This window comes from Schistocerca americana, chromosome 2, assembly GCF_021461395.2.
Source record: "Schistocerca americana isolate TAMUIC-IGC-003095 chromosome 2, iqSchAmer2.1, whole genome shotgun sequence".
Taxonomy (NCBI): domain Eukaryota; kingdom Metazoa; phylum Arthropoda; class Insecta; order Orthoptera; family Acrididae; genus Schistocerca; species Schistocerca americana.
In genome coordinates, this window is record NC_060120.1 from 1,053,896,438 (window position 1) to 1,053,918,949 (window position 22,512).

The following is a 22,512-nucleotide window of genomic DNA, read 5'->3' on the forward strand; positions in this document are numbered from 1 at the left end:
GTCAAAGTTCAGCGGCTTGTTAAGACATGCCTCACAGTTTCCACCCAGCAATATAGTACCCCAGTACACAACTAAATGGCGATATGTTCTCTGAGACGGCCAAGTTTCTACCGACGCTCGCATGAATACACAATGTGGAATGTGTCTGACAGTAAACGACTTACAGCGAGTTGGAATGGCGGCAGCCAAGAATCAGAATCTGAGACGGTAGCTCCGCAAATCATGTGAAGGGCTCTTTTCATGTCTGCGTTCTCGGACGAATTGTTGTTCTGAGATTTTGCTGTCTGGCATTCCAACACATGCCATCCAATTTAATAAATAAAAACTTAGTCCATAAGCACTGTAGATCTTCTGATTCGTCATTTGCTATCTTTTAATATTACGACGAGACAGCACATCAATCGGAATTTGGAATTTTTTGTACACTGATGGAAAAATGACTGCAACAACAGGCCTCACGTTCTAACGATACAAACAATAGTTGGTAAGCGTGTTTCTACATCTGAAAGATAATGTATATTCAGATTTCGTGCCAGTGGGTTGAGAGTGTTGCTAATAGCGTCACTATGAGGATAGAAATCAGGTTTACTTCCAATACTCGCTGTAACGGTGGTGAGCGTTTGTTGCATTTGGCCGTGGTGAGTTGATGTTACTCAAGAATGGCTTTAATGCAACAAAGGTGCCTTTATCAACATCTCACTTGTCTGAACGAGATCGTATATTAGGGCTACGAGAAGCTGGAAGTTCCATCTGCGATACTGTAGAAAGACGTGGCAGGAATGTAGACACTGTACTTGGTTTTTGGCGGTTGCGCCCACGAGAATGTTCCGGCGCAAGAAGACCAGGCTCTCGACAGCTTAGTGGCACCGCGAGAGGGAAGGCAGTCGTCTTCGGTGTATGGCTCTCGCCCATCGTACTGCATCAGCAGCAGCAATTTGGGCAGTGATTGGCACTTCAGTGACACAACCATTGTTACAGATCGGTTACTACAAGGACAGCTCCGAGCCAGACGCCCTGTAGGATGCATTCCATTAACGCCAAACCACCGCTATTTGCGGCTTCAGTGGTATCAGGCGAGAGCTCACTGGACGGTCAGGTGAAGGTCTGTTGTGTTTTCCGACGAAAGCTGGTTCGGTCTCGGTGCCAGTGATCGCAGTGTGTTGGTTAGAGGGAGGCCAATAGAGGGCCTGCAACCCACATGTCAGCGTGCTGCATATATACTAAGGCCCTGTACCTGGTCTAGGATTCGATTCCTCATGACATCACGGGCGCTCTCCTACTTATTCCACGCACCCTAACGGTAAATTTGTACGTCAGTCTGGTGATTCGATCTGTTGCGTTACCATTCACGAACAGCATCCCAGGCGATATTTTCTGATCAGATAGAGTTGTCTTAACCTAGCATACTCTACAAAGTGTCGACATGTTGCTTTGGCCATCTCGATCACCAGATCTGCCTCGAGTCGAACAGATAGGGGACATCATCGAACCCACACCTCCAGCGTCATCCAGAAGCAGCGTTAACCGTCCTTGTATTGACCAACCACGCGCAGCTGGCACGAAACTCCATCCCACAAATTGCCATCCGGCACCACTACAACACAATTTATGCACGTTTGAATGCTTGCATTCAACATTCTGGAGGCACAACGATTAGTAATGTACCATGATTTCACATCTTCAACCTTGCTTTTATATGAACCTGCCATCTCACAATGTTAACCACTTAAATATGTTAGGCAGTCAAATGTAATCCAATAATTTCATTACTCCACATTAATTACTTTTTGCTGTTGCGGTTTTTTCTCCGTCAGTGTATTTGTGGTACGTGGAGTCCTGAAATCAAGTATCAGTCATCAAAGTAGTTCATCGCAATTCTAAAATAATTTCATGAAAATCGTGTTTGAAGTTTTACGAGCGTCCTTAACACACGAAAGTAAGCCCAATAATTCGGCAGGTAGGATTTTTCTGTGGTAGAATGACCACCTTTCCAGCACGGTGGCTTCCATTCGGTTCGTGGCTGACGTAAAATTTTCAAACAAGCGTTTCTGTGAAGCGTAAAACACTGTAGACGAAAAATAATTGAATTTTGTTGTTCTTTAATTCAACCATCTTTGTTAACAGCATTTTATAAATTATCACTAATTAGGACCTTATCTTTCGAATGAAATGAGGATATTTGTGTACAGTATGTGATTATAAATATGCGGACAGGCATTTTTCATAAAAATGTCAATTACATATGTGTTGATTAGAATATATTTGATGAATTTTCCATTTAAATGACGTAGGCATTCCAACTAAAAGTAAAAGAATAATAACCGAAATGAGATTCGAGCCAGTGATTCGAACAAGTCACGAGCGTTATCAATATTGTTATGAATTTTCAGCGGCCTGGAAATATTCAGAATTAAAAATTTTGCAGCTGCTGCGATCTAAACTCCTCCTCCTCCCCCCCCCCTCCCCCAGTCCCCACCCCCAAGAGCAGAGGGCAGTGTAACACAGAACCACACTGCATTTCGAAAAGTAAGCCTTGTACTCGCGCATTACATATGTTCGGAAAATTTCAAAGTCGATTTTCTGCAGAATTTTTGAAAGTTGTATGTAACTGCCAAGATCACTGATATTTTAGTTCTGAACTTCACGCACCTTAATTATAAAAAAATATAAAAATCTCATTGCCGTGTGGTCTCCTTGTTAGACGCATGAAGTTCAATCTCTTACTGAAGGTTTTATACCAAATGTCTTATCTCTGACGCACTCTGAATTATTCCATTCTATATCTTTGGGTCAAGTGATTTTAATTAAGTCACGGGTTCACTTTGGAGATATTTCAACGGTTATCATCCCAAATATTGAAGAAGAAATATTGTTATCCTGTATGCACGTCCGAGAAATACTGGAATGGTGGAATGTACCATCCGCCGAGAAAACTTAATTAACGAAATAAAAGTCTTAGATTGTTTGACGGCTATAAGCTCAAATGATTCAAATGGCTCTAAGCGCTGTGGGACTTAACATCTGAGGTAATTAGTCCCCTAGACTTAGAACTACCTAAACCTAACTAACCTAAGGGCATCACACACACCCATGGCCGAGGCAGGATTCTAACCTGCAACCGTAGCAGCAGCGCGGTTCCGGACTGGAGCGCCTAGAGTCGTTCGGCCACAGCGGCCGGCTCGGCTGTAAGCGATGGTAGCTGTGAAGAATTCAACTAACCGTGTTACTGGCATTACCATCGAAACATCCATAATGCGATTTGCACCAGTAGCATCAGACTTGATGATATCACAGTCAAAATTATCCAACTTATTACTGATGCACTATTACCCATAATAAAAGGTATCATCAAGCGTTTTCCCTGCGGCAGAGAAACCGGGACTTCTAAGCCCCCGGCCTAGAATGATGCCACAACACCATGACGTAGCTACTTCACTTTTGATTCGCCCTTTCTACTGCTGCCACTTAGACTTAACAAACATTCGAGTTTTTCGAATAATAATAAGCGATTACGCAGTAGGGCGGAACTGGAGTCCAACCTTTTTGTTTGCAGTAATCTGTCAGGCAAGTGCCGTAGGCTGCTAAGTGTCGTTAGACATGCAATGGTGAAATATATCAATGTCCTGCATATTTATAACTGCAGCACCCCATTACACGATTCGTTCCCGGTTCTGTGACTACGGAAACAGAGTCTTGGGCGCAGTTTCCTGAGCTGAACGACAAGGACTTCCGTGCATGCTATGGGATGTCGTGGGCCGGGCGGAAGTGGCGCCAGTCTCGTCATTACGAGCGCTGGCGAGAGTAGTGGCGCACTGGCCGGCAGTCTGCGAGGCCGATAAGCGGAGGGCGGGACGGCTGGCGACGGCCGCTCGTCACGCCAGCAATTAGCACTGGCGCCAGCCCACTCGCCACCTGCACTCGCTCCCTGGCTCACCGCTTTTAATCACCTTCAACATTTTCCGAAGGCGACAGCAAACAGCTGTTACGTCCTTTATGAAATACATGGCACGCAGATGTCTGTATTTCCTTTACTTTCACCATCGTTTTCGGCTACTAACCGTCATCACAACACGAAAGTTCATACACTATCTGCTCAAAAGCACCCGGACCGCCGTGTGTAGTGCAGTATCGGTCACTAAATGTCACAAGAGGTGGACCCACCATAAGAGGAGCAAAGCGCTGCTGTATTGAAAATTCCTCCCTGATTAAAGCTGGTTTCCGGACCAAGGCTCGAACTCGGGACCTTTGCCTTTTGCGGGCAACTGCTCTACCAACAGAGCTACCCATCCACGACTCACGAACCGTCCCCACAGCTTTACTTCCGTCAGTACCTCGTCTACTACCTTCCAAACTTCACAGAAGTTCTCCTGTAGAACTTACGGGACTAACACTCCGGCCTAACGACAAGCGACGGCACGAAGATGAAGAAAGCAACAGCAGAGAAGGCTGTGAGACGATGTCAGCCAGTAGTTCGCTGACTAGGACCGTACTACGATAGGGGCGGCCTCTATCAGAAGAGAATATAAGCGCCGCTTCTGCCAGCCTCGGATAGGCAGTAGTAGACCGGCACTAGCAGGTTGGACAGCAGAAATCGGACTAGAAGAGAGCACTGGATGGGCGACCATCCGGTCTGCCGATCGCTGTTGGCAAGCAGGGTGCACTCAGCCCTTGTGAGGCGAACTGAGGAGCTACTTGACTGAGATGCAGCGGCTCCACTCTCGGAAAGTGACATACGGCTGGGAGAGCGGTGTGCTGACCACATGCCCCTGCATATCCGCATCCGATGACGCCTGTGGCCTGAGGACGACACGGCAGCCGGTAGGTACCTTTGGGCCTTCATGGCGCGTACGGGCGGAGTTTTAGAAGAGAGCACTACGATAGCCGTATCTTGTGGTCCACAGTCAGTACTTGCATGGACATCGTATACAGCGAAAGACATTGATTATTTGTTTGTTGCCCATCACTTGCGATACCATTGTAAACCAAAATATTGTCAATCTCGGCCAGCCTGTGGATGGATTTTAAGGCGGTTTCGCATCTACCTCGGCGAATGAAGGCTGGTTCCCCTTGTTCCGCATCAGTTACGCTGTGTCGGCGGTTGCTGCGCAAACACCATTTCCACTCAAACATTTGGGGTTACACGCGTCTAGTATGAGACATTTCCGGGGGGTCAACTGTGAGCCGAACCGCACAATAACTTTCGGGGGGGGGGGGGGGGGGGGGGAGTGCGTGAAATGCTGTGGCCTGTTGTGGGATTGTGAACCACTGAGAGCTACGGCGGGAAGCCTCCCCGTCGTTTCTAGGTCCCCAGTTCAATACATACATACATAATCAATCCACTTTATTGTAATAAAAGCGATCATGTGATTTGCTTGAATTATTATGCAGCTATACGAGAAAGCAGCATCCTTTAGGCACCCTATAAGAGACGAGTGGCCAGGACCCCACAGGTATTGCTGAAACTTGTCTTAGTCAAAGCCTAGAGTATGTTTCCAGAACGAAATTCTGCAAACCGCTGTTTTGTCAGCAGAGAAGCACTAAAAGAAGAGTGGCTCTGTCAGGAGGGCTCAGTGATTTTCAACGTTGACGGGTAATTGGATGCCGCCTGAGTAACAAAAGCATCAGGGACATTTAGACCCTTATAAATCAGTCACAGAAGACAGTTTGTGATATGACTGTGAACTGGAAATGAGAACCGCCTTTCTATCGGAATTTTACACGGTACAACGTGATTCATCGCTAAAAATCATTTGTTTCACCATCCATTGTTCAGTTTCGTAGCTCTTTACATGCCTGGATTGTTGCTTAGCAGTGACTACACAAATGCGTGGCTTATGCAAGCAGACCTCGTCTACTGACGAACAGGGACCTCCAAGCATTTTGGAGGGTGCTTGTTAAAAATCCCGCATGAAATCAGCAAAAACAGTCACTCTTAAGTTTCAAAGTGCCACAAGCAGTTCAGCTGACACGATTACCGTGTGTAGGTCGTTGAAAGAAATGGGGTACTATGATCGAGCAGCTTCTCATCAGCCACAACGTTACTCAGTCACTGCTAAGCAACGCTTCAAGCGTGTGAACAGTCGTGCCACTGGACAGTGGATGAGTGGAAACAAGTGATTTGGAGTGATGAATCACCTTGTTACCACGTAAAAGTCTGATAGAAGGGCTAATGTTTCCTGAATATCTCGAGACTGTTACCTGTCATTGTGCATAATCACAACAACGAAGTAAGGAGGAAGAGGTGGTGTCACAGTATGCGGATGTTTTTCGCGGCTAGGCTCTGAGCACTATGGGACTTAACATCTACGGTCATCAGTCCCCTAGAACTTAGAACTACTTAAACCTAACTAACCTAAGGACAGCACACAACACCCAGCCATCACGAGGCAGAGAAAATCTCCGACCCCGCCGGGAATCGAACCCGGGAACCTCTGCGTGGGAAGCGAGAACGCTACCGCACGACCACGAGATGCGGGCTTCGCGGCTAGGGATGGTGAGCTTATTGCATTTAAGAAAATCCTAAATGCGGAAAGATATGAGTACATTTTACGTCATTCTGTATTGTATACACCAGACGAAGAGTTCAGAATTGAAGACTGTATTGGAATTACAATAAACCCTTTCATAATACAGCTTCTGTGGCGGAGAATGGAACCTGGAGAGTGACTTTGCTATAATGGATTGTCCTGCCCAGAGTCGTAACTTGAACTTAGTGGAACACCTTTTGGATGAGTCAGATCGTTGACTTCGCTCCAGATCCAAGAGACCAGCAGCACTACCATCGAGCCTTGTGGAAAAACGGGCAGTCTTTCCTAAAGAGACACCGCATCGAAAGTGTCCCCAGCACAGCTGAAGCTGTCTTAAAGGTGAAAGGTGTTACAACAAGTATTAATGTCCACTAATAGGCGTCCAAATAATTTTCACCAGATTGTGAGTGTTATTTACGTATCGTATCATGTCACTTCTGTATTTCACTCCCATCACAAATCCTGAACATTAAAATGACAAACATGTACAGATTGTGAAAATAAAACGCCTGCAGTGCTTTTACAGATTTTAATGAATGATACAGAGGATGCCATAAATGAAAGTAGTAGGACACTGCAGTTTCTGGCCAGGAATTCTCTGACGTCAGCACCAGTACTTTCTTCGTCATGCCACATGACAGATGAGACAACTGTGAATGTCATATTTCTCTGACACCAACATCAGAACTTCTTTATCTCCAAGGTCATCCAGGAATCATGAGAATAGCAATGAGAGGTGGTTGTGCTTACGGAAAAAAGTAGTGACATTCTTTTATGATATACATAATTTCAGTATGTGTTGTATTTGTTTAGCATTTATAGCAATGGGAGGTGATCATAAAGTGGCGTGCATACAGAGAATGTCAGGCGTCAGGCTGGGCGTTACATGTACTGCGTTGAGACTGAGTGCTAAGGTCTGTCTGGAGTCGCTATCACAAGAAAATGCACGTGATCAGCAGTGGCATTGGCTTATACACGAAGATGGTGCCATCCACAAAATACTATCATGTAGTCCAACAATAAATTATTTTTTAACACAATTTTGTATTTATTTAGTCAATTCTTATTTTCCGCCTTCAGGCTTTCACCCTCCAGGGAAGTAACACAACAGTCTGTACTCGACGTGAAGAAGAGCCCCTAACAAGTAGCAATACGGTGTTGTCTGAACCGTCACAGCCCAGTGCTAGCAGAACTGACAGGGTCACAACATACAAGTGCAGAAGAAAATTATCAGACTGAGTGTTTGAATCCAGTGATTGTAAACAAACGACAGCATCATCATTCACCATATGTTACCCGGTCCTGACGTGCTGTAAGCGATTTGACTGTGGCAGGAAGATCGATCTGAAGAGCTGCAGATCTCCGGTTATAAGGCTGGTAAGGTTAGTTTTATAGCATCGAATTACTTGGCCTATATTCTCGAATATCAAGTGCTATTAAGTGTCTAAATTGGGATACATAATTTTGAATTTTTGGCAGTAATTCGACCAATATGTGTATGTGTGGAAGTTGACTTGCACTCCGTTTTATACTGCAGACTTTTTTTTGGAATATTGTGAGATCATGTCATAATAGTCGATTTTAGTCTTACAGCGTCTTTTCGTATATTAACGTAAACTAGGTCCTGGATACTCTGGGTAAACATTGTACTTTTCGTGCTACTTAAGTATTTTTCGGACATTTTAGAATTTTTCATCATGTTAGATGTGAAAAATAATTAATTCACGACTCTGCTGCGTTTTTAACAACTGAGTCACCTGATGGTGAAAGTGAGTACTAATACCTATGGTTCGAAGGACGACTATCAAAATTTTTACAGTGCAGCCATTTGTTGGTGAGAGTCCAGAGACAGCAGCGACCTGCTCCTAATGGCCACGCCTATGCGGTGTGCTGTGCTAGGATTATCAGTCTGCGAGACACGTTAGCAGCTACGCCTGAGGAGCAGCAGTAGTAGAACTTTTAGTTTGCTGCACTTTTTCCAGCGTGCGAGTGGTACTTCGGTAATCATGATAGTTCATTGTGTACCAGAGGTAAAAACCACAGCGAGCGACAAGGTGAATACCGTGTGTGCTGATTGTCCTCTTCTGTGCTGTTGTCAACGCAGTGTGTACTGTCGGTTCTTGATCCTGAAATTTGCTATGCAGTCGTACATCCACATAAGAACTAAACAGTTTCTAGGTACACTAGTTTGCAAAAAAATGGTTCAAATGGCTCTGAGCACTATGGGACTCAGCTGCTGTGGTCATCATGATGCTGTAAACAGATCCTGGATTCATCCGTAAAAATGACGTTTTGCCATTCATGCACTCAGTTTCGTCGTTGAGTACACCATCGCAGGCGCTCCTGTCTGTGATGCAGCGTCAAGGTTAACCTCAGCCATGGTCTCCGAGCTGATAGTCCATGCTGCTGCAAACGTCGTCGAACTGTTCGTGCAGATGGCTGTTGTCTTGCAACCCTCCCCATGTGTTGACTCAGGTCTCGAGACGTGGCTGCACGATACGTTACAGCCATGCGGATAAGAAGCCTTTCATCTCGACTGCTAGTGATACGAGGCCATTGCGAGCCTGCACAGCAGCTCGTGGTCGTGCGGTAGCGTTCTCGCTTCCCGCGCCCGGGTTCCCGGGTTCGATTCCCGGCGGGGTCAGGGATTTTCTCTGCCTCGCGAAGACTGGGTGTTGTGTGATGTCCTTAGGTTAGTTAGGTTTAAGTGGTTCTAAGTTCTAGGGGACTGATGACCATATATGTTAAGTGCTCAGAGCCATTTGAACCATTTTTGCATATCTATAGCCTAGGAGAACTTCACTTTTTCCACGTTCATTCTTCCTAACAAGTCTCTCAAACTTCAGGCTATCCTTCATCATAACTAATTTATGGTATGAGTCTATGCCTGCTGCTGGGTACACCTTACAATCCTATATCTGACTTCAGAGTCCCTGCCCCACCATGATGTAATCTACCTGAAATCTTCCGGTATCTTCCGGCCATTTCCAAATATAATTCCCCCTCTTGCAATTCTTGAATGGAGTATTCGCTCTTGCTAGCTGAAATTTATTGCAGAACCCTATTTGATTTTCTCCTCTTTGATTCCAACTACTATTTTCCCCTTACCCTTTCGTCTAATCCATCCCCTATCCCGTATTCCAGTCCCCCATGACTATTAGATTTTCATCTTCCTTTATGTACTGAATTGACCGTCCTATATCCCTTTCTCTACCTCTTCGTCTTTGGCTTGCAACATCGGCATGTATACCTGAACTGTTGTGTTCAGCGTTGATTTGTTGTCGATTCTGATGAGAACAACACTTTCCCTGAACTGTTCACAGTAACAAGCTCTCTGCCCTATCTTCCCATTCATGACTGATCCTACTCTCATTATACCATTTCCTACTGTTATATTTATTACCCTATGCTCATATGACGGGAATTCCAAGTCTTTTTTCCATTTCACTTCACTGACCGCCCACTTTATCAAGACGTAGCGTTTCCCTTTTCAGGTTTTCTAGCTTCCCTACTACACCGTTAAAACTTCTGACATTCCACGCCCCGACTCGTAGAAAGTTATCCTTTCGTTCATTATTCCATCTTTGTCATGGTTACCTCCCCATTGGCAGTCTCCTCCAGAGATGCGAAAGAGAGAATAATCCGGAATGTTATGAGCAATGAAGAGATCATCACGACACTTTTTCCATTTACTAGCCTCATATCCTGTGGATACAGATTAGGGTATGTTTCCTTAATGCCGCGGTTTCCTTTGCGTTCTGAATCATCATACCTTTTAGGCGCGATTTACCACCCCGAGGGCAGGAGAGTGCCGTGAACCTCTATTCGCTCCTCCGCCCTGTCTGACGAGGCCGATGCCAGAATGAGCTTTCAGCCGCGATTGCTGATGATTTTTATTCAGAATTTAAGCAGTGATGGGGCTCGATCCGAAACTAACAAACTTTTTATTAATAGTCAAAAGCGATATGAAAGAAAGGTATTCCCATTGTCACAGTATCATCAAATACACCGAAAACTATCGAATATAAAAATAGCCAGTATCGAGAATCGAATTAGGACCAGGAGCTTGACAGTCCAACGTCTCGACCCCTTTGTTTTCTTTTTTCTTTTAACGTTACAATCCTTACCCAACAAAAGAATAAAACAAAGTCAGAGCTAACTCTACATGGCACCGCCACTTTAAAAATAATTTTAAAAATATAAGTCGCGATACCGCGATAGGTGAAAACACTTCCATTGTGCAGTGGCCATATATTGGTGGATGGTGAGTGGCAGCATGTCGTCCCCGCCGCCTACTGTATAATGAACATAGTGGCCCAACAACCATGCAGCTGCATTCGACTTTGCCTTCGGAAAGGAGGAGGAGTCTGGACGCAATAGGATATCAGCCGAAAACGCAGTCTCAACTGATAGAGTTACAAAGACTAATTGTTTTTTAATACCAGAACCAGTTCGCTTCGTCACCATGACAGGTATAGCTATGTTGTAGCGTGTCTATGGTAGGACAGCGATTACACTAAGCACAACACGAAATAGGCGGTCATTGGTGGATAACAGGTTGTGTACCGCTTCATACTACGATAACGCCACCACCGATGGTAGTGCAGGAAGAATGAAATGAGACCACACGGCCTTCCATATGTTTGCTGCGATACCCATTCAACGGTCGCCATAGGTCAATCTCTGTCACACGCGTCAACATAACTGAAAGCGATGTAAAAATTCCTTTACATTTTTAACTGGAAATTTACTCGACCAGCATCGACAGGCGGATCAGGACTACCCGGCCGCAGACAGTAAAACATCCGAGACGTGAATTTGTGGATTGCGTGAGCCTAAGTCAGCACGTTGCAAAAAAAAAAATAAAAAAAAATAAAAAAAAAAAAATTGTTCTGAGCACTATGGGACTTAACATCTATTGTCATCAGCCCCCTAGAACTTAGAACTACTTAAACCTAACTAACCTAAGGACATCATACAACACCCAGTCATCACGAGGCAGAGAAAATCCCTGACCCCACCAGGAATCGAAGCCGGGAACCCGGGCGCGGGAGCACGTGTCACCGAACAAATAACACAGACGCTTTCCTTTGAATATCGGAAAGTCACAAACCCCCGAGAGAACGCACACGCCATCGTCGCTGCGAGGGGATAGATCAGAGCGATCTAATATACTGTGCACACGACGTAGGTACCCAGAATCTGACTTATCTGAAGCAGGTAAGAGAACGTCTTCTATTTGCCAGACGTGCTCGTTGTATCTTCTCCGTAAACGACTTCCAACTAAGTGTAGCACTTTGGAGTCGAGAACAATCAATGATGACTCCTAAAGACTTATGTCTATCGACAACCGTCGCCCACGAGATGACAGCATTATCAAAACCCTGTCATTTCGTTAATCGACATTTTTCTTCGTTGATGCGGACACCAGGCAGAAGGCCAAACCCATCCAACGTAGCCTTGAGCAATGGAATCTCAGCGATAGCACGGAGTAACACGATTACATCGTCCGCGCATGTGTGCAATGAGCTCGTCTCTCCAAATAATATCCACCCTTGTAACTCAGAGACGATTCTTCGACGAAGGTCCCGGGTTCCCGGGTTCGATTCCAGGCGGGGTCAGGGATTTTCTCTGCCTCGTGATGACTGGGTGTTGTGTGATGTCCTTAGGTTAGTTAGGTTTAAGTAGTTCTATGTGCTAGGGGACTGATGACCATAGATAATAAGTCCCATAGTGCTCAGAGCCATTTCGACGAAGGTGCTCAAGCAATAGATCAAACAATGACGTAGAAAGCGGACTTACCTGAAATAAACCGCAACTGATGGTTATCCGTGGTGTAAGTTGGCAATTGACGACCACCGAAGTTCGGATACCAGTAAACAAACTGGTGAGATCCTCCACTCGTCAGTTGTGATTTCCGGTACCTGAAGCAGGAAAACATCCCTAACCCCGTCTAACGGACCGTGAAAATCCACAAATACCACAGCACCAGGAACAGGAGTAACGGTGGCTACCAATATGACATGACGACATTGCCTGGCTAGAACTTTTAGGTATTAACACAATTTCGGCAACTTTAAAAGAGTCTGGTGCAAACCCCTCTCTCAACGCTTCGTTGAAAACCAATGGAAAAGTCGTACCCAACGAAGTCCAAAAGAGCTTATGAAACTCCTTAGGCGCATCAACAGAATAGTTCAAATGACTGTAAGCGCTATGGGACTTAACATCTGAGGTCATCAGTCCCCTAAAATTACCACTACTTAAACCTAACTAACCTAAGGACATCACAGACATCCATGCCAGAGGCAGGATTCGAACCTGCGACCGTGGCAGCCACGTGGATCCGGACTGAAGTGCCTAGAACCTCTCGGCCACCACGGCCGACTCATCATCCGACCCCGACGAGTTACGAGAAGGCCATCTGACAATAAGGTCATAGACATCGTCGCATTGAAATGCACCTAGAACCCAGAACTATGACAAGGAGTAAATGTGCGATCCAGAGCCCGAGCAACAAATCGGATGACATATCGAAAGGAACGGGTACCTCACACAGTCCAACGTGTGCACAGTCCAAAGTGCACGCACTTCCAGGACGAATCTCGTCGAATCAGATGACATAGAGAAGTCAGTCATATGTTACCATGGAATTTGGTTTGGATCGCATTCTTCACTCTTCCATTTCACACTGCTTCAATAGTAACAAATGCGCATTTTACACGTCTGACGTCTGGAATCAGCAGCGAGCCACGTTCAGCATTTTTTAAGGTTATATAAAAGAGAGTAGTAAAATTCATGGGTCCTTAGAAATTCCCATGCTTTATCATCGCAGAATTGCACCAACGGATCCTCGGCTTTGCAATTGAACACATCACTCCAAAATGGAGGAGTACAGCCTAGTTGCCGGCCACGGTGGCCGAGCGTTTCTAGGCGCTTTAGTCCGGAAACGGGCGGCTGCTACGGTCGCAGGTTCGTATCCTGCCTCGGGCATGGATGTCTGTGATGTCCTTAGGTTAGTTTTCGGTTTAAGTAGTTCTAAGTTCTAGGGGACTGGTGAGCTCAGATGTTAAGTCTCACAGTGATCAGAGTCATTTGAAACATTTGCACAGCCTAGTTGAACGGAGGCTACAGTCGCACACTTCTCGGATCACCTCATTGAGAGAAGAATCCACCAGGTGTGTCACATTCGGTATCCAAGGCGATCGGATCAACTTCATTAACTGTCGCGAGTGATTTAAAGCAACAGTTACTGCACAGTGGTCCGTGAAGTTGCGGAATGGCACCGACGGCCTAAATTCTAACACGCATCCAATCGGATAAATTGAACCTGTAAAGCCTACTGCTAGATGTGAGAGTAAAATACGTAGATCTGATAAGAGTCGTATATTTACAGACACAAATATCTGGCGGTTCCAAGGAACGTACTGAATCTAGCAGTTCACATCAGAAATTAAGACTGCGGGCTGATTTACAGGAAGCAACTCGCAGTTTAAATAATCTGCTAGCAAAATAGAGAACATCTACGTATCAAACAAATCAAATCTTCCTTGTAAAATCAGGAACGTTCCACCGTGTGTCTGGTACCGTATGGTGCATAAAGGACAGTTAAGGTCTGGTAAAGAAAAAAAGTCCTATTCCCCTACCATTCTCATGAACTTCACTTCCTTGAATGAGATTGCCCTCTCCGAAAAACAAGGCAGTCCCCATGGAACATTCGGGGGTCACTTAATGCACAGTTAAAAAGTCACGGAGAAAAAATTGAGGAAATTTTACTTCTTGCAGGAATACGACCTCCGCACTGGTAACGTAGATAAATTGACACAACGAAGTGAGCCGCAGGTCCGATTCGACCTATTACCATTCAAAGGAAGGAACACATAAGCCTGCATACTTTGACAACAACAAAAGGAATTCGATTTGCTGACCAAATGAATTACATCATCAATATGTGTCACGGGATACTGCTGAGTCCATTGACGAGTCAGAGGGTGGGGACTTGCAATGCCGTCTGTCAGATCTTTATGTTACTTCTTTTTACGAGCCACCGCGCGTACAGGTCGGACTCGTTGTTTGCAACGACTATGTGGCAATACAGCGTCGGCAGTCGAGGTGGTGGGAGGTTCTTGAACGGTAACCAAAGTAGGTGACATACAAGTAGCCGCAGAGACGCATTCCGCAGGATGCGATGCTTGCACTTCTGATCGACGCACAAGAGAGGGGTTTGGCACGATAACGTCTGCATTGACAAGTAAGATTTCCCGGTCACCAATCATCTCCACTGGAGAGTGTTCCGACGTCACCAGACTGGCTGACATGAAGGGAACAGGTTATTTTTATGGGCGCCTGTGTTTGCTGCACGTGGATCATTGGAATATCAGGAAGCTCAAAGATTTCCCCGCCGTTGGATGGTTCTATAGAGGTTATCTGAACGGCGGGAGGAATCCTAGGAGAAAGAGACCTCAACAGCTGTTTTCATACAGTGACCTATGAGGAATGCAGGACTCAGCACCACATCAACGGACAAAGTTAGTTTAGGGACAGGTGCAGCTGAGGAGCAGACGTATCCGACTCCTCACCATCCTGCGTATGGCGTTTCTTACGTTGCACTGCGGTCACTGACAGCGTGGCAAAAACAATTTCAGGATCGTGCTGCGAGTGTAAAGGTGGAAAGTTGGGAATAGTAAACTGTGCACCCCTCTGCTGTTCCACTGCACCCAGGGAAGACGTGGCTGCAACCTCATGAGCAGAGGAACTAGACCAACTGACGTAAATTTTCGGCAATCTTCGAATGTGAATCAATACAAATACAACACAATACAAATAGATCTGAGGTGGCCACTTACACTGCAGGGAAAGCACGTCCCCACTTTCCCGCTATACGGTATACGAATGCAATAACCACGTACATGCAAATGTGAAGGAATGTTACGTTTGACTTCCATCTCCACTGATCGGATTCAGGCATAACAATGCAACCGGTATTGAGTGGACCAGCTCACCGCAAGTGAGCAACATCTGCTTAAGTAAACTGTCGTCAAATTCTGGTGGGAGTCTGGACGCTCGAGTATTAATATAATCCAGTTCCGCGTTAGCAAGAAGCACATTACCTATGGAACAACGACTTTGCTTAAATTTTACTTGAGAATCAGGGCGCAAAAGGAACCTATCTGATTGCAATGGATACAAAAATTTTATAAATAAGAAATAACTCTCAGAATCAAAATAATCAGCATGAGCCTGATCAGATGTTATATGAATTGTGTCAATGAGCCAGTCGTAAATTTCCAAAGATCCGGGCTGCACGGAACGCGTGGATCTGTCGAAACTAAAGTTGAGTGCACCTTCTCTTAGGCCACACTTGTAATACATGGTTGACATTATAAGTGGACTACGCAGGGACATACACAAGGAACGCTACGAACCAAACTATGAAGTTACACAGCCGGCCGGGGTGGCTGAGCGGTTCTAGGCGCTACAGTCTGGAACCGCGAGACCGCTACGGTCGCAGGTTCGAATCCTGCCTCGGGCATGGATGTGTGTGATGTCCATAGGTTGGTAAGGTTTAAGTGGTTCTAAGTTCTAGGGGACTGATGACCTCAGATATTAAGTCCCATAGCGCTCAGAGCCATTTGAACCGTTTTTTGAAGTGACACACACCGAGACATAAACAAGGCTCATCAAAAGCTGTCCAGGCGAGCGCGACTTTGCGGTGAGACGGTAACCGAACAACATTTTCGCTCGGTCCTCGAGGCGGAACTATTTGCCCCTACACCACGGGTGCTAGGCGTTACTTTGCCGGTATGTCTTGTGTTGCAGGCTTTATTGGAGGCACACACACAAAGACCTTCTGTCTTTAAGCTCTTGCATAAACGGTTCCTCTCACATTTCCACGAATTGTGCTTCGCATAATACTCGACTCTGAAGACGAGCTATTTTATCATGAGCACCATTTCGTGTTGTATTCAACTGGTCACTAAACGCGTCTGTTCCTTTCACTTACTCGCTCACAACTAACGACACAGAAAAGTAGTCGGAGCGGAGCATGCGGGAGATGCATGTGAACAACCACGTGACAGCAAGCTAGTGGTGCATCTAAATGACGGTTTTCAGCACTTTCTGTGACAGGTATTTCTCCGGCTCATTAACAAGATCTACGCTACGTTAGTCTTATAAATATATTCCGTGCCAGTTTTTTTTCCCCATCCTATATAAGACTCTCCTATAACCGAGCGAGGTGGTGCAGTGGTTAGCACACTGGACTCATATTCGGGACGACGATGGTTCAATCCCGCGTCGGGCCATTCTGATTTACGTTTTCCGTGATTTCCCTAAATTACTCCAGGCAAATGCCAGGATAGTTCCTTTGAAAGGGCACGGCCGACTTCCTTCCCCGTCCTTCCCTAATCCCATGAAAGCGCTGACCTCGCTGTCTGGTCTCCTCCCCCAAAAAACAACAACTCTCCTATAACCATCCTTTGACGTGTGACATACCGCCATTTGAGTGCCAGTACCTGATGTTCTTCTGAGTTTCAGCAGTTCTCATAGGGCTACATTGTTGGTGACACACCCATACTGTTATGACATGACATGATGCATAAATAATATATGTCTTTGTAATGAGATTACGATTTTAACCGATAGTGGTAATAAAGGACATGTCGACAGCTGGGTTTCATAAAAGACTTTCGTTCACCCCGTCCAGCTCAACTTGTATGTATATCAGTGGATGGATGTCTGTCTGCGTACGTTTCAGCATAGTTCCAGTACATGTAGAGCTACTTTAAACCTACTTGATGCGTTGTAACGGTCCATGTACAAAAGTTTTGCTCATTTCCCACTACAATATTAACTTCAGATCTAGAGCTTGTTTGTTTACTATCTAATCACTATCTACCAATTCCTTTCATCTTTTCTTGCGTGTCTGTTTTCTACTGTTTATTTTTGATCCTATATGAGTGCTGCTCGAGGATGAAAAATGTACATCAAAGATTTACTTGCACTGGTAGGGATAAGCTGATAAGAGCAAATATTGACGATTTATTTCCTCCCATTCAAGTTCGAGAACATTAGCGAACGTCGGCGCATCCTAGTGGAGCTGCAAGCAACCTATCTGTACGTGTTTCTGACACCAGATGTCAAGGAGTAACAAAGAGAGGAGACAGACGCAGTATTTCGAAAATCGAAGAAAAGCACAGCAAATCAACGATAAATTAACTATCAGTCACTGAATAGATGTGTTTGTGAACTGTCTTTTAAAAGAGCGAACATCTTTCGATTATCCTGTTAGGGTAAGATAACCAGACGAACAGAATGAACAGCAAATTTACAGCTGCTTGCTGATAACGCTATGGTAAGAAAGGAAGGAAGCAAGGAAGATTAGGTTTAAAGTCCCATCGCCATCAGGGTCATCAGAGACGCTGCACAAGCGCATATCGTGTCAAGGATGAGGAAGTAAATCGGCCGTGGCCTTTCGAAGGAACCATCCGACATTTGGAGAAGCGATTTACGGAAATCCCGGAAGACCTAAATCTGGATGGCCGGATAGGAGTTTGAATCGTTGTCCTCCCGAATGCCAGTCCAGTGTGATAACCGTAGTGCTACCTCGCTCGGTGTGATTCACTGGTGTACGGGAAGGTTCGTCCGTTAGTGACTGTAGGAGGATACAAGACGTCGTAGAATTTATGGCTGATGCGATGGATGACAGCTTGCTCTAAATGTAGAAAAGTATAAGGTAGTACTGATAAGTAGAAAAAAACACTTAATGTTCGAGTACAGTATTACTAGTGTGCTGTTTAACACAGTCACATAGAATAAATATCGAACCCTAACAATGCAAAGCGACATGAAATTGAACGAACGTGTGAGTAAGATGTATGTACAGTTTGTAACAATCATTTTCTGAGCATTGCTGGTGATTTAAATAAAAATTTTGTTTCTACAGGGAATCATAGAACTCTCTCCTTTCCGAAATTGATGTCTGAAATACTCCTCTGTGATACAAGGGGTGGTTTGAATCAATAATTAAATCAATGAAGACTACGGACTCTCATGGATATGATGAAGTGCCTAACAGAATTTTAAAGTACTGTACTGCACACGTTAACCGTGTACCTAGCCATACTTGTAATTTTTCCTTTAAGAATGTACAGTTTCCTGAACGATTAAAGTTGTTGTTGTGGTCTTCAGTCCTGAGACTGGTTTGATGCAGCTCTCCATGGTACTCTATCCAGTGCAAGCCACTTCATCTCGCAGTACCTACTGCATCCTACATCCTTCTGTATCTGCTTAGTGTATTCATCTCCTGGTCTCCGTCTACGATTTTTACCCTCCTCGCTGCCCTCCAGTACTAAATTGGTGATCCCTTGATGCCTCAGAACATGTCCTATCAACCGATCCCTTCATCTAGTGAAGTTGTGCCACAAACTCCTCTTCTCCCCAATTCTATTCAATACCTCCTCATTAGTTACGTGATCTACCCATCTAATCTTCAGCATTCTTCTGTAGCATCACATTTCGAAAGCTTCTATTCTCTTCTTGTCTAAACTATTTATCGTCCATGTTTCACTTCCATACGTGGCTACGCTCCATACAATTACTTTCAGAATGACTTCCTGACACTTAAATCTATACTCGATGTTAACAAATTTCTCTTCTTGAGAATCGCATTCCTTGCCATTACCAGCATACATTTTATATCCTCTCTGCTTCGACCATCATCAGTTATTTTGCTCCCCAAATAGCAAAACTCTTTTACTACTTTAAGTGTCTCATTTCCTAAACTAATTCCCTCAGCATCACCCGACTTAATTCGACTACATTCTATTATCCTCGTTTTGCTTTTGTTGATGTTCATCTTATACCCTCCTTTCAAGACACTGTCCATTCCGTCCAACTGCTCTTCCAAGTCCTTTGCTGTCTCTGACAGAATTACAATGTCATCGCCGAACCTTAAAGTTTTTATTTCTTCTCCATGGATTTTAATACCTACTACGAACTTTTCTTTCGTTTCCTTTACTGCTTGCTCAATATACATATTGAATAGCATCGGGGAGAGGCTACAACCCTGTCTCACTCCTTTCCCAACCACTGCTTCCCTTTCATGCCCCTCGACTCTTATAACTGCCATCTGGTTTCTGTACAAATTGTAAATAGCCTTCCGCTCCCTGTATTTTACCCCTGCCACCTTCAGAATTTGAAAGAGAGTATTCCAGTCAACATTGTCATAAGCTTTCTGTAAGTCTACAAATGCTAGAAACGTAGGTTTGCCTTTCCTTAATTTAGTTTCTAAGATAATTCGTAGGGTCAGTGTTGCCTCACGTGTTCCAACATTTCTACGGAATCCAAACTGATCTTCTCCGAGGTCGGCTTCTACCCGTTTTTCCATTCGTCTGTAAAGAATTCGCGTTTTTGCATCCGTGACTTATTAAACTGATTGTTCGGTAATTTTCACATCTGTCAGCACCTGCTTTCTTTGGGATTGGAATTATTATATTCTTCTTGAAGTCTGACGGTATTTCGCCTGTCTCATACATCTTGCTCACCAGATGGTAGAGTTTTGTCAGGATTGGCTCTCCCAATGCCGTCAGTAGTTCAGATAGAATGTTGCCTACTCCCGCGGCCTTGTTTCGACTCACGTCTTTCAGTGCTCTGTCAAACTCTTCACGCAGTATCATATCTCCCATTTCATCTTCATCTACCTCCTCTTCCATTTCCATAATATTGTCCTCAAGAACACCGCCCCTGTATAGACCCTCTATATACTCCTTCCACCTCTCTGCTTTCCCTTCTTTGATTAGAACTGGGTTTCAATCTGAGCTCTTGATATTCATGCAAGTGGCTCTCTTTTCTCCAAAGGTCTCTTTAATTTTCCTGTAGGCAGTATCTATCTTACCCCTCATGAGATAAGCCTCTACATCCTTACATTTGTCTTCTAGCCATCCCTGATTAGCCATTTTGCACTTCCTGTCGATCTCATTTTTGACACGTTTGTATTCCTTTTTGCCTACTTCACTTGCTGCATTTTTGTATTTTCTCCTTTCATCAATTACATTCAGTATCTCTTCTGTTACCGAAGGATTTCTACTAGCCCTCGTCTTTCTACCTACTTGATCCTCTGCTGCCTTCACTATTTCATTCCTCAAAGCTACCCATTCTTCTTCTACTGTATTTCTTTCCCCCATTCCATTCAGTTGTTCCCTTATGCTCTCCCTGAAACTCTGTACAACCCCTGGTTCTTTCACTTTATCCAGGTCCCATCTCCTTACATTCTCACCTTTTTGCAGTTTCTTCAGTTTTAATCTACAGTTCATAACCAATAGATTGTGGTTCACATTTGCCCCTGGAAATGTCTTACAATTTAAAATCTTGTTCCTAAATCTCTGTCTTACCATTATATAATCTATCTGAAACCTTTTAGTATCTCCAGGGTTCTTCCATGTATACTGTTGTGGACTGGCAAGACAGCCAATCCACAGTTACGGGTAGCCGAAAGGCACGCGTTTAAGCTCACGCAGGCTGGCGTGAGGTCTGGAACAGTTAAAGGAGTTATACTAGCAAGAAAAGTACGTATCTTCTTGAATATTTAACTTTAATCCATAATTGGTGAACATCGGTCGGACGGTACATGCATCACAAGATAAATAGCAAATGATACTGGCGCCTTGCTAGGTCGTAGCAAATGACGTAGCTGTAGGCTATGCTAACCATCGTCTCGGCAAATGAGAGCGTAATTTGTTAGTAAACCATTGCTAGCAAAGTCGGCTGTACAACTGGGGCGAGTGCTAGGAAGTCTCTCTAGACCTGCCGTGTGGCGGCGCTCGGTCTGCAATCACTGATAGTGGCGACACGCGGGTCCGACGTATACTAACGGACCGCGGCCGATTTAAAGGCTACCACCTAGCAAGTGTATTGTCTGGCGGTGACACCACATATACATCCTTCTTTCATGATTCTTGAACCAAATGTCAGCTATGATTAAGTTATGCTCTCTGCAAAATTCTACCAGGCGGCTTCCTCTTTCATTTCTCAGCCCCAATCCATATTCACCTCATACGTTTCCTTCTCTTCCTTTTCCTACTGTCGAATTCCAGTCACTCATAACTATTAAATTTTCATCTCCCTTCACTACCTGAATAATTTCTTTTATCTCATCATACATTTCATCAATTTCTTCATCATCTGCAGAGCTAGTTTGCATATAAACTTGTACCACTGTAGTAGGCGTGGGCTTCATGTCTATCTTGGCCCCAATGATGCGTTCACTATGCTGTTTGTAGTAGCTTACCCGCACTCCTATCTTTTTTTTCATGATTAAACTTACTCCTGCATTACCCCTATATGATTTTGTATTTATAACCCTGTAATCACCTGACCAAAAGTCTTGTTCCTTCTGCCACCGAACGTCACTAATTCCCACTATATCTAACTTTAACCTATCCATTTCCCTTTTTAAATTTTCTAACCTACCTGCCCGATTAAGGGATCTGACATTCCACGCTCCGATCCGTAGAACGGCAGTTTTCTTTCTCCTGATAACGATGTCCTCTTGAGTAGTCCCTGCCCGGAGATCCGAATGGGGGAATATTTTACCTCCGGAATATTTTACCCTCGGGAAAAACTACGGCTGTAGTTTCTCCTTGCTTTCAGCCGTTCGCAGTACCAGAACAGCAAGGCCATTTTGGTTAGTGTTACAGGGCCAGATCAGTCAATCATCCAGACTGTTGCCCCTGCAACTACTGAAAAGGCTGCTGGCCCTCTTCAGGAACCACACGTTTGTCTGACCTCTCAACAGATACCCCTCCGTTGTGGTTGCACCTACGGTACGGCTATCTGTATGGTTGAGGTACGCAAGCCTCCGCACCAACGGCAAGGTCCATGGTTCATGGGGGGGGGGGGGGGGGGGGTATTAAAGTACTCAGTAATAAACCCGCGTTATAAAAAGGGAGAAAGGGATAGTTAATTTTCATTTTATACCACATAATTTGCT